Source organism: Lolium rigidum, chromosome 3 (assembly GCF_022539505.1).
Source record: "Lolium rigidum isolate FL_2022 chromosome 3, APGP_CSIRO_Lrig_0.1, whole genome shotgun sequence".
Lineage (NCBI taxonomy): Eukaryota > Viridiplantae > Streptophyta > Magnoliopsida > Poales > Poaceae > Lolium > Lolium rigidum.
The window spans coordinates 153,679,666-153,691,803 of NC_061510.1; the positions used below are offsets into that span (position 1 = coordinate 153,679,666).

Genomic DNA, 12,138 nt, shown 5'->3' on the forward strand with positions numbered 1-12,138 from the left:
AGACAGTGCCCTCTGTGGGTGTAGAGATCTCCTGCGTGCTGGAAATCTAGTACTGGGCGTCGTAGAATGGTTCGTCGGTTGTTCTATGATTGCTGTGTTATGTTCTGCTTGTGTCTGGTGCTACCCTGTCGTTATTATCATCAGTAATGAAAATGTTGGCTATCAGATCTGAATCATGTGTGTTTCTCCGAGTATGTTTGCTTCAGTTTTAAATGGACGTTGGATCAGCTTACCCTGATATTGGGACGTGACTGCCAAGGTTTGGATTGTTAGGTGAAAGTACGAGACCATTGCATGACCTGCACTTTTGAATCTGAAGTTGAAACCACTATCATTAGTAATCAAAATGTTGGCTATCAAATCTGAATCCTGTGTGTTTCGCGCAGCGTGCTTGCTTCAGATTTAAATAGATGTTTGATCAGCTTATCCTTTTACTTCATTTTAAATAATTCGTTTTGACATGACTGCAATTTTGGATTGTTATGTGAAATTCCAAGACAATTTGCATAGCCTGCACTTCTGAATGTGAAAGTTCAGCTACAACAATGAATTTGACTATTAGTATTTGTTGGTTCCTCCTTTCTGCTTATATATATAGATGGCGCGCACCATATCACTTGCACATTTTTCTCAAACTTTACTGGATTCGTGAAACTTGTTACTATACCTTATTTCTGAACCTTACTCGGCTGCTGTATTGTTCCTTACAGGATGTCTTGTGCTATTCTGAAACATGATATTCTGTATCTTTCAGACCCATTTAAAATGCCTTGCTCACTGACACTAGCGAGCAGCTTCTTTCCTTGCCTGTTGCATTGCTGTGGAGAACATTATTCGTCTTGCAGGTAAGATGGAAAAAAATGAGTTTTCTGAGTTTCGTGCTAGCAGGTTAACTGCATTAGGAATAGGATGAGGACTAACTTTATGCTTTGCAATGAAACATATTTCCGTGTCAAGACCCAGGGCACCATCGTCGTATAGGGGCTTCCGATGCTATAGAGGTTCATCTCGATGCAGCTCGAGTGGAAGCAAAAGCAGCGTGGCTGGCTCCCTCGCCCTCCAGCTTGTTGAAAATTTGACCATGCCTTGTGTGTTGCATCTCTTCAGTGCCTAAAACTAAAAGAAGGCCACCATGCTTCCAACAAGATTGTAATTTTTACAGGTGACAATAAAGTGAAATATCTGAAGGCCAATGCTTCCAGAGGTACGTGATAAAATGCTAATGAGTTAGCGTGCCTTCTTGACAACGCTTCTGCTTTGGAGCAGCTGCGTCTCCAGCATTGCAGCAAGATAATTAGCCTCAAGATACCTAGCTGGCTGCAGCGGTTCAGCGACCTTTGATGTTTTCGAATTCAAAAGACTGCAGGCAACGAAGATTGAAGCAATATCGTGCTATCAACAACCTAGTACAGCTCTCACTTGGACAAGCATTACAATTTACAATTGATAATCCTAGAGATACACTATCGTAGTGCTGTCTACTATGCTCATGCTCGTGTTCAGCTTACATCCAGGTTCATCCTCGTTTGTCCTATGATTACTGTGTTATGTTCTGGTTGTCTCTGATTTACCACATTGTTATTATCATCAGTACTGAAAATGTTGGCTAACATATCTGAATCGTGTGTGTTTCTCAGGGCGTGTTTGTAGTTTGCTTCAGATTTAAATGGATGTTGGATGATATTATATTTATTTCGTCAGAACGTAACTGAAATTTCGGATTGTTAGGTGAAATTCCCAGACAATTTGCATAGCCTGCAGTTCTAAATCTGAAGGTTCAAACCACTGCAACAATGAATCTGACTATTAGTTTTTGCTGTTTCCTCTGGCAGACTGGCACGGTATTCACATTTTTCTCGAAGTTCACTTTATTCGTGAAACATGACATGTTACTATACCTTGTGTGTTTCACAGAGTGTGCCTTCTTCAGTTTTAAATGGATGTTTGATCAGCTTATCCTGTTATTACATTCTAAATATTTTCTCAGGACGCAACTGAAATTTTGGATTGTTAGTTGGAAGTCCTACACCATTTCATAACCTGCTCCTCTGAATCTGATTTGCACCATGTGATCCATGGTGACCTTGCGGTGAACACGTTTAAGCCTCATAAGAACTAGCCTCAAGAATGAGAACTCTTGTTTTCTTTGATTTTCTCTGTCCAGATATGAGCTCATGCTTCTTATCTAAGTAGTGGCTCGACCATCTCCAAGCGACGGCGAGCTTCCCGAATGTAGCAGGAGCCAATATTTGCTGCTTCCTCCTCTTTGTTTATATACTAGTACAAATGCCCGTGCGTTGCCACGGGTCCTAAAATTTTATTTTTTAATATACATATATAATTTATGACACTATGAAAATTTAAAACAAATCAGGGATAATATAATATACAACATGGCTGAAGCAATAACAAGATTTGGGTTCTTATTGTTGTGACCCTACGAAAGATGAAAAAGGCGAGGACTGAAATGAGAAAGGAAGGACCAAGACGACTTCGGTTCACATGTGAAAGTGCTTCGAAAGGTGTCAGCAGGTGCGCGGGGCCGGAGCCGGCATGTTCGCCCGTCGGGCCGAGTGTTCGCCCACTTCAGAGTCTTCGCCTGCCTCTGCGTGGTTCCAAGTTCCAGCTCTTTTTGTTATTCTTCCGTGGCGTCATAACTTTTAACTCAACAACCACTCCTTTTTAATATATTATTGTTTCATAAAACGTGTGTGTTGCAAACACAAGTATAACTGAAGGAATACTTCTTTTATGATTAGTCTAAACAACACTTGATACTCATAAATATGTGGAGACAACCTTAGATCATAGCCTTCCGTGTCAAACATACAAAAGGGGCTTAGCAAATCTTCAATAATGGTTGGGGTAAAAAACTCCGTCGGCACGCGGGATGCTAATTTTTTTAGGTAGCTTCCTCAAAGCTCTTCAGCACATGCAAGCCAAAGAAAAATTAAGTGAAACACGATTGCGATCAAAGATCATTGCTTTTGTGGCCCTTTCTCTAGCTCCCTTGCCTCTCCCTGTGTCTCCCCATTGGTTCCAGTAACCCTTACCCCAACAATACCACTACACACTGCTTTATGTCCGGTGTTTTCTCCAACTCCAGATCATCACTAACCGTAAATGGTTTTGAATGCTTAGTATAATGCAGGAAAAACCATTCACAGAAATCATGAAGAACTTCACAATATATAATATAATATGATTCCGCAGATTGAGAATTTTATGAGGAGCAATATATAACTGGGAATTCTAATTTGAATAGTATGGTGATGTGATTAGAATATTTTATATGGAGTAGCAGTGCCATAACATGTCACGTCGCTATCAGAATGAACTTTGTTAATAATAAAATCTTCCGTCATCGCTGCATCGAACTACCCCTAGATCCTCCGGCCGTTTCCTCTCATTGCTCGGAACCTCCTGCATGCTTCAGTTTCAAAAACATTGTAAAAGTTTTGTGCTGACATACACCTTCTCTATGTCTACTTTGGCAATCTATATAGCTAGGTCATTCTCGAAAATCACTTCATAAGCCATAATAACTTGCTTCCACATAAACTGGAGGCTCCGAGACAATGCAAAACCTAAGAAAATGGTGATAACTCATTTAATAACTAATGGTATGAAGTACAAGCATCACATCCAGGGATCAGAAATGAATCATGTTATATTATTGGTCTGGTAGGTAACCAAATCAATTTTGTTAGATTAGAATACTATTTATTTCAACGTTACGGTGCCTGGATTAGCATATGGGTTTAACAACAAAGCTGCATAACATTTCTGCTCCTCACAGATCATCACATATCTGAACAAACTAATAAATTAACTAAATTGCAAAACAACACAGTACATCATCCTAAACCTGAACTAACCTCTTTATCCATCCAGGGGTCGAGGAGTGTCGCAGATTGTTCAGATGTAGCAGGACCGTCTTCTACCTCAATTCCACCTTCTCCCCAAAATGTCCCCAAAATGCATGCCACTGGAAAAATAAATTCGGTTTGCATATTTCTCTTGTCAAGTTGTGCGGCTTAATGGTCACTCATATTTCTCTTTTCCCCAAAATGCATGCCACTGGAAAAGAATTTCGGTGTGCATCCCAGTAGATCCACGCGTGGTTGAGAGAGCGAGCTCACAATGCCTGCAAATAGAAGAACAATTCACATCAGACTTCTGCGCATATACTTTTTTATGATGGGTCACATCATGTCTGATTTCTACCATCCAATAGTAACACCACAATTTGAATTTGCATATGGACGTCCCTCTGTGAAGAGTTCTAATGTACATATGTTCATTCCACTGCCAACAAAGGTGTCCGTAAGCTAATCTATATCATAGGTGTATTTTCAAGATAAACTCATCAATTGCGTAAGCAGGATTACATTCTGGACTACATGAATGTCCAGTTCTATCAAAAAATTATGTATCAGGCGAAGCAAATGTTAATATAATTATTGCAAAAAGCATTATGTGTTTGAAGTAAGGAGCAGACTGCAAGTATGGGGGATAGGATGCTAAAAAAATATCACTGTTAGGTGTCCAGTTTGTAAGTCAATATAGTATTGATTCCGAAACATCAAAAATAGCCTAGAGAAGAGGAGAAGCAATAGTCTAACAACACGGTGCAACACCAACAATAGGACAAAATTATAAGAATTGTGCTTCTTACCTTGCATACTGGGTATTGACGATCCCTCAAATTGACGAGTAAACTTTCATTTTTCAAGTCAAAGTGCACTATATTGTTTATTATGCAAGTACACATTCCAAAAGTTGTATCAAGCAATGATTAGTATATTCCTTCGATCCTTCGGTTGTGCAACTATCTCAATTGCTGGGAGAGTGAGTCATAAACGTAATTTCCCTAACCTGTAGTTAGGGATAGATAGGCAACCAACAAACAACATTTTTTTGAGCAAAAACAATAAGTGGATGTGATATCGGAACTATTGCCTCAAAACAAACTCCATTACCATGCAGTAATTTACGAGTCGGTAATGTACAGGTCTCCAATTTCCTAGCTTCTTACTGCGCTAACTTGTAGTATGTCTGACTCTGATATCGCTAAGTTGAGCTTTGACAGTCCTCATCGAAGGACCTCCCAACTTCTTAGTTACCACGGGAAACAATACAAATGTTTTTCTGCACATGTAAAAATAATATACCATGCAAATTGCCATGATAGAAAGAGATTGCCGTATAATGTCACAAAATAATCTACTCCCTCTGTCACGAATCGGAGGTGTAGTTCAAAACTATTTTTTCATTGTCACGATTTAGGTATCGGAGGTGTAGTTCAAAACTATTTTTTTCATTTACACCCTTCTTATTTTGGAAAGCCCCCAATGGATCGCAGCCACGCGCTGGCGGACAGTCTTGCTCGCGGTCGCATCTTCCCGCCGGTGGACTCCCGCGCTCGTCGCATGCTCGCGCCGGCGTGCCTCCCGGTGAGTTCGCAGCTTCTCACCGGCGGAATCCTGCGCTCCTCGCTGCCTCGCGCCAGCGGGCCTCCCAGCGGGCGGCCTCCCACCCTTGGCGCCGGCAACCTCTCACGCCGGCGGGCCGGCGAGCCGGAGTCCTCCCTCGCTCCGCCGCTGCTGCTGGAGCTCGCCTCTGGCCGCCGCTACTGGAGCTCACGTCTCGCGACCGCTGCTGGAACCTGCGCTCCGCCGCTGTTGGAACACGCGCTCCGCCATTGCTGGAGCTCACTTCCTCCTGCGAGTAACAGGAAGACCTTTCATTGGTTTTGACCTTTTGAGCAGTATTCACCTGATTGCGCGATTTCTTCAACACCTAGAGATTGTCTGGATTTTATTTTGTGTCCAGTGCCATTGCCAAAGACATCCTGCAAAAAATGATACTCCAGCATTAGATTTCAGATCATACACAGGGAAATCATAGGTCCTCTTATATGGGTGAGAATGGATTTTTTTTCAGATCATAACAACTTAAGAATGTACTCCAATTTAAAAATAATGGAGTACTTGATATGTTTTTAAGCAACTAAAAAGCCTAACTATAGCAAGCAACTTCAAAGCCTAACTGTATGATTATGGCTGTATGCTCAATTACAGAAAAGGCACTTTGGTTATGATTATGACTGTATAATTGTGGCCACTGGACAGGTCAGTAGCTACTATAGAATCTTGTAAGGCCAGAGCTGCTTCTTTTATATGGTTCCTTTCATCGGCACATCACACCTCATTTAAATTGAACGCACCAAAACGTAAGTAATAATAGATTCAGTAACTTCAGCGTATAACTATTCCTTCTGTTAGATATTCCTTGCATTTACAACAAAAAGATACCCCTTATCTAAGAGACCATATACCAAACAACAAAAGGATACCCCTGGAGTACTTGACAATCTCTGCTTTGATTCAGTACCATTTCATTTATGGAGTTGCCTCACTTGGCACATAAACAAATGTAATTTCATCAATACCAGAAACCCATATGTTTAGCCTGGTTAAAGTTTTTACTAAGATAAACAAGCAACTAATGTACTCCAGTAGTACCAGTAGAACAGTCCAAATTTTTTCCATCTACTGTACTGTAGAATAACAAAGACAATTCAGGTTGGACTGTTCAACTGGAGTATAACAAAGACAATTCAGGTTTCAGACATATGCTCAGTTTAACTGTACTGTCATCAGAATAAGAAACCCATATGATTTCCCTGGCTACTAAGATAAAACAAGCAACTAAAACATGTTAGGCTATTTACAGTAGTACAGTAGGATGGTGTAATTATGATCTTTGATTATGACTATGCTCAATTATAGAAAAGGCACATTGGTTTTTTCCTATCTACTTTGAGATATTAGTCAGTGTGATGCAAGTCCCAAAAGCCAGCATATAGCAAACTGAATTGCCTTAATTCAGAATAAATATATGGTTTACACAATGCAAGAGAATACAATGTAATTCTGCTAATGATGACAAAATAAAAAGTACTGAACCTAAAAAGTAAAAATAGAAGGTTGTTTTTTTTTTCTGTTCAATAGAGCAGTTTAATTCAGGCAGTTCATGTCTTTCAAATTTTTAGTATAGATGCCTTGGCGATTCAAGGATGCTCACAGCTCAAAGCACTGATACAAAACAAACAAAAAAAAAACTCGACATCTGAATCACCAAGGAGTGCTACATCAAAGACATATAACGTATAAAATAATTAGCTACATCTGAATCCTACAAGGAATGCTTAACAAACAACTGACAACTATAGGCTATACATATGAAGACTTGGTAACGCAACATGATGGTTCATAAGTGATAGAAAGAAGGTTTGCACCTTCGCCACCACAATCAACACCACAAAAGTAACATGAGCAAAAACTGGAACAGCAAGACTTATAATTGAGCAAGTGTGCTTCTTTGAAAATGAATAAATCAAGAGCTGATTTGAGGCTAGGATTGTACCTGATCTACAAAGTCGATGCAGAGGCCAGGGGTACCCCCTCCATTTTGAAGGAAAAAAAACGATCTACAAAGTTCCCAGTTTCCAAGCAATTATATCTTGAAAGAATCAATGTCCTGTGAATGAACTACAATAGCATGGTTAGTGTAAATCCTAATTTTTGGAGAACACACACGGCATGCATATATAACTGCAAGAGATCACTAACCTTATGAAAAAGAGCAGTAACCTTTGAGTACCAGGAGCTTCAGCTGAAATTTTTCGTTGACGCATCCATCGCATATGTAAACATAATCATGAAGAGACCTTATCAATCATGAAAGCATCAAAAAGGAAGGAGAGCAAATTCTGTAAGAGGACGAAACAATAATCTTATTCAGAGCTCTCTAACAAATAGAAACATATTAGTTGCCCTTTCTTGCAAGCACATATATGCAGAACGAGTTCAGTGCAGCGAAGGCACATGTGCATACACATCACGAGAAGCATGCTCATCTCGTCACCGGATGCTTCCAGTCGTTGTTGGTATCATCAGAGCTCGGTTTGACAACTTCCAGGTCAAGTCACGTCACTGCCGAGGTTGAGGAAGGACACAAAGACCCAGACTTGTGGGCACATCCCCGGACAGCATCTCGATGTGGGCGCAACCCCTCCATGAAATCATTAGTAAAGTATAACAAAATCCTAAATGGAGTTTATGGTTTCAGAGCTGATGCTTGGAGAAGTACCGAAAGTGTAAAAACAGAGAAACTCATGCCATGCCGACTAAGAGTAAGAACATGAAGCTTTAGTAAAACAACAGTAACAATTTCCTGCTAAACATCACTACAAATACATAAATATATATAATTTTATAATCCAGTTGCTAGAATAAACAATGAAGGGGCTCCCAATTTTTTTGTCCGCTCCTCTGAAACTAAGCCTAGATGATGTCTTCTGAATGTTTCATCTAGAGTACATTTCTACTTTTCTATCTGATAATATCTGATTAGGGTTTGTCTTTTATTCTGCCTCTGAACATGCATACATTTTTCATTGTCCCAGACTAAAATTTTGACAAATTGGCAGCACATCAGTTCTTTCATATTTTCCTTGAAACCATCCATCTTACCATTACCCAGCAAGTTGATCAGAAACAGTTTAGTGATATTTTTATTCTCAAGTTTTGGGAAGAATTAAAATACATCTTCTTTCAGAACCCATTGATAGATGAGCGGAGCATGAAACAACTATTGTAACTTAGAAAGTAACATAAATATAATACAAAATAATAAATTATATTAAGCATTATGAAAACTCTCCCACCACACGAGCATGCTCTATTTGAATGTACAGCAAAACCTCAGTCGAAGGGTTCTTTCCAGGCTTTTTTGCGAATAGGATTTTAGCACTACTTATAGTAATTATGTAGAGAAAAATTCAAATATTTCTCTCAAAAGGAGACGAAGAAAGTCGAAAGAGATAACACAACAAAGCAATTTTATCATTCAGTTGCTAGAATAAAGAAAGAATGAGCTCCAGAATTTAGTGTGTAAAGCAATACCCTCAATTCATCAGATCAACCTAAAGAAACCTCAATTTCTACCTCATATTAATATGTTTAATGAAGTGCAAGGATCACATGCGGCCAAAATCAAAACGTATCATTCTACCAGGCCAGAAACAAACAATGTTTGTTTACTTTTGCAGATTTTGCATAATTCTGAAATTGGTCACCAGCATCAAGAATAGGTAGCTTTCGTCTATACTGAAGATGATTCACAGGCCATAGGTTTCCAGTCTGAACTGTACCTAAGATCCGATCATTGTCATAAAGAAATGGCTAAATCTACCATTTTTTGTGCTACAGATTCCATACCAACCAAAATACATCTCAGGTTAGTACTGGACATAGGAACTTTGTCTCTATCAATACAGAGAATCCCATGTTTCTCACTGTATCTCAAGTCTCAGCTGGGATTTACAAGCACCCTAATAAAGGGTGAACTGGACCAACCGCCCAACCTCTCGGCCTCCCCCAATTGCTTGGTGGATTCATCATTCCCGCAGAAGAACCGACAAAGAAAATAAACAACAGCGAGATCCCAACTCCATGGACTGCATACCCACTTCGGCATGCTTACAGGATCAATCGAATCAATCACGTACCAATACAGAAAAAGATCTTAGGGGTGTCTAGAAGCTTATTTACCTATCGAAGCCGAGTTTGGTGGCGACGGCGGCGGTGTAAGCGTCAGGGCGGTGAGCCCGCGGCGGCCCGTCCGTAGCATCCAGGTCAATGTCGTCGAGGAACACCCCATCGTCAAGTGGGGTACCAGGATAACGTCGGCGGCGTGGGGGGCGGGGCGATTCGCGTCGGGCAAAGCGCGGCGCAGCCAGTGATGCTGTCATCGCCGACGGTGTTTGGTGCGTGGTGCGGTAGTCATCGCGGGTAGCCGGCGGGCAAGGGGAGAACGATGCGAGTGATTGATGGCAAAAATTACTCGGGCCAAGATCTATGGAGAAGGAATTTATGAGGGAATCAAAGAATCCCTGATTTTGGGGAAGAGAAAAGGAGTCAACGCGTGATGAAGGACGACGGACGGACGACCAAAAGACGACGAAAGTAGGGGGAAGGGGGAACATGTTCCTTCTTTTTAAGTAGTATATACTAGTAAAAATGCCCGTGCGTTGCTACGGGTACTCAAATTTTATTTCTCAATGGATATATATATAATCCACAACTTAGTATGAAACTTTAAAACAAATCAAGAATATCATAATATACTACATCATGATAATACCGAACGCAATAACAAGACATCATTGTTGTGCATCTACGTGGTTCAAGTTCTAGGTCTTCTTGTTGCTCTTCCAGGGCAAGTCTCGCACATGTGTTATGGACCATCATAACTGTCAACTCAACAATTTCTTATTTTGGATGTATAATAAATTTGTCTATTCTTTGCAACATGAGAAAAACATGGCATTTGTTGTCAGTTAAGAATCATGATAGTTAACCTTGTTGTGGTCCACCAAGCAAATTGCCCACCATCGTCCACTCATTCCCCTCAGCTCGTTGGTTGTCCATGTCACATTATCTCAAGCCTTGCGTTTTTAAAGAATAGACTATGCAGCGAACAATTTTTTTTGACTATTTGGTACAACTTGTTTTATTTCTCTTACAAAGTTTGCAACACTTTGGAACTCCTTGTGTTACAAAATCTCTCTCAAAATTTCAATCCTAATAGAAGTATTTGTTTACAAGAACAGTTAGGTAGTATCATTTGTCCTTACAGGCTTACAAACGACTCTGCGGAGTGCATATCTCATAACTTGCATATGTTACAACTTTTTGCCCAATTAAGTTATCCTTTTCAATACTTGCATTTCTAAGCATGTTTTCTCCGTAAATTTTTCAACTTATAAGACTTTTCCATTTAACCATATAATTTCCTTCACAGATAGAAGTCAAAAGCTTTTAACATCATAGGTCTTTGACTTGTTATTTGACAATTATATTTGGATGTCTTGCATCAATACTAAATAAGTTCTGAACTAATTAAAGTACTACAAAACATGGGATTTGTGCTACGAAACGAAAATTATTCTTCAGATCCACCTCGTATTCATGCTAGTGTGGATGTCGAGTGAAGCACATCTGAAACAACCACACATCAAAATGTCCATCGAATATTTGCATCTACTCATAGTGCAGTTTCTAAGAGCTTTCAGATAATTTAGATAAATCCACTTCAGATAATTTAATGCAAGAGGTTCATTTCAAAGATAGAAAAAGATAGAAATCCACAAATATACATATTGGAACAAATAAATTGTATGCATATATATCTCATAGGCACTCCACTTTATATCTGCAAACCCAAAGAAATTGTAAGCAGTCAATTCGAGCTCCTAGATCATTCTTTGGAATCAGTTCCATAATACTTGGTGCATATTAATCCTAGCTAGGAGACAAACTTGAAGATAGACAAATCTAGAGTGGCAAACGGGCAATGCCTGATCTATACAGAATCTTTGTCTGGAGCTGAAGTAGTGCGAGCCAGGTTCAAGCAACCGGCCTCCTAGTCATCATCCTACCTCTATTCTAGAGTTACTATCAGTTAAACATAATCAGAAGTTAAATCAAGGGAACTCATAGCGAAGCCAAACTGCAACATTTTATTCTTATCAATTGACCGCTATATAAATAAATAACATTTTCTTCTCAGGCAATACGATGTTCAAAAGAGAATTCGTCTGTACTTCTCAAATGGAGATAAGTACCTGCAGGTTGACAATCTCTATTTCAATTTGGAATTGGTCACTCGCAGGTACAAACCAGAATTGATATCCTAGAATTCATATAGTATAATTACTTTGAAGTGAGGCACTAAAAAATATCTGCATTAGACATTGTCCTACAAAATTCAGTGCATCTTAGGCATGCTCCACGCATCCACCAAGGAAAGCCACATTTTCTCACTTCACCAAAAGTAAAGCCAAAAAAACGTGCAACTAAAACACAAAGGATGCAAACTCATGGGCATCTCAACAGTACACCAAATTAATTTGCAAGGTAGAGTCAATTATTTAATGTTCATCCATACTACTTGTTAAAGAATAAAAAGCTGGATGTCACTTAATTTAACCTAACACAAGTAATTTCATCTAGGAGCCAATCTAAAAAAATGATTGATAAATATGGCAGTTGACATCCAGGGATTTAT

The 12,138-nt window shown here is 39.6% G+C and overlaps 1 long non-coding RNA gene across 2 annotated transcripts; it reads right to left on the reverse strand.

Annotated features, from left to right (window-relative positions):
- Window positions 1-5,608: 5,608 nt before the first annotated feature.
- On the reverse strand, window positions 5,609-9,658 carry LOC124698451. Of its 2 annotated transcripts, none has more exons than XR_007000965.1 (3): window positions 7,638-9,658; window positions 7,432-7,545; window positions 5,609-5,854 (listed from the first exon to the last, which is right to left on the reverse strand). It is a non-coding gene; the product is annotated as an uncharacterized LOC124698451 (long non-coding RNA). The 2 variants fall into 2 exon arrangements; XR_007000966.1 differs by having other exon boundaries at window positions 7,432-7,556.
- Between the last annotated feature and the right edge of the window lie 2,480 nt (window positions 9,659-12,138).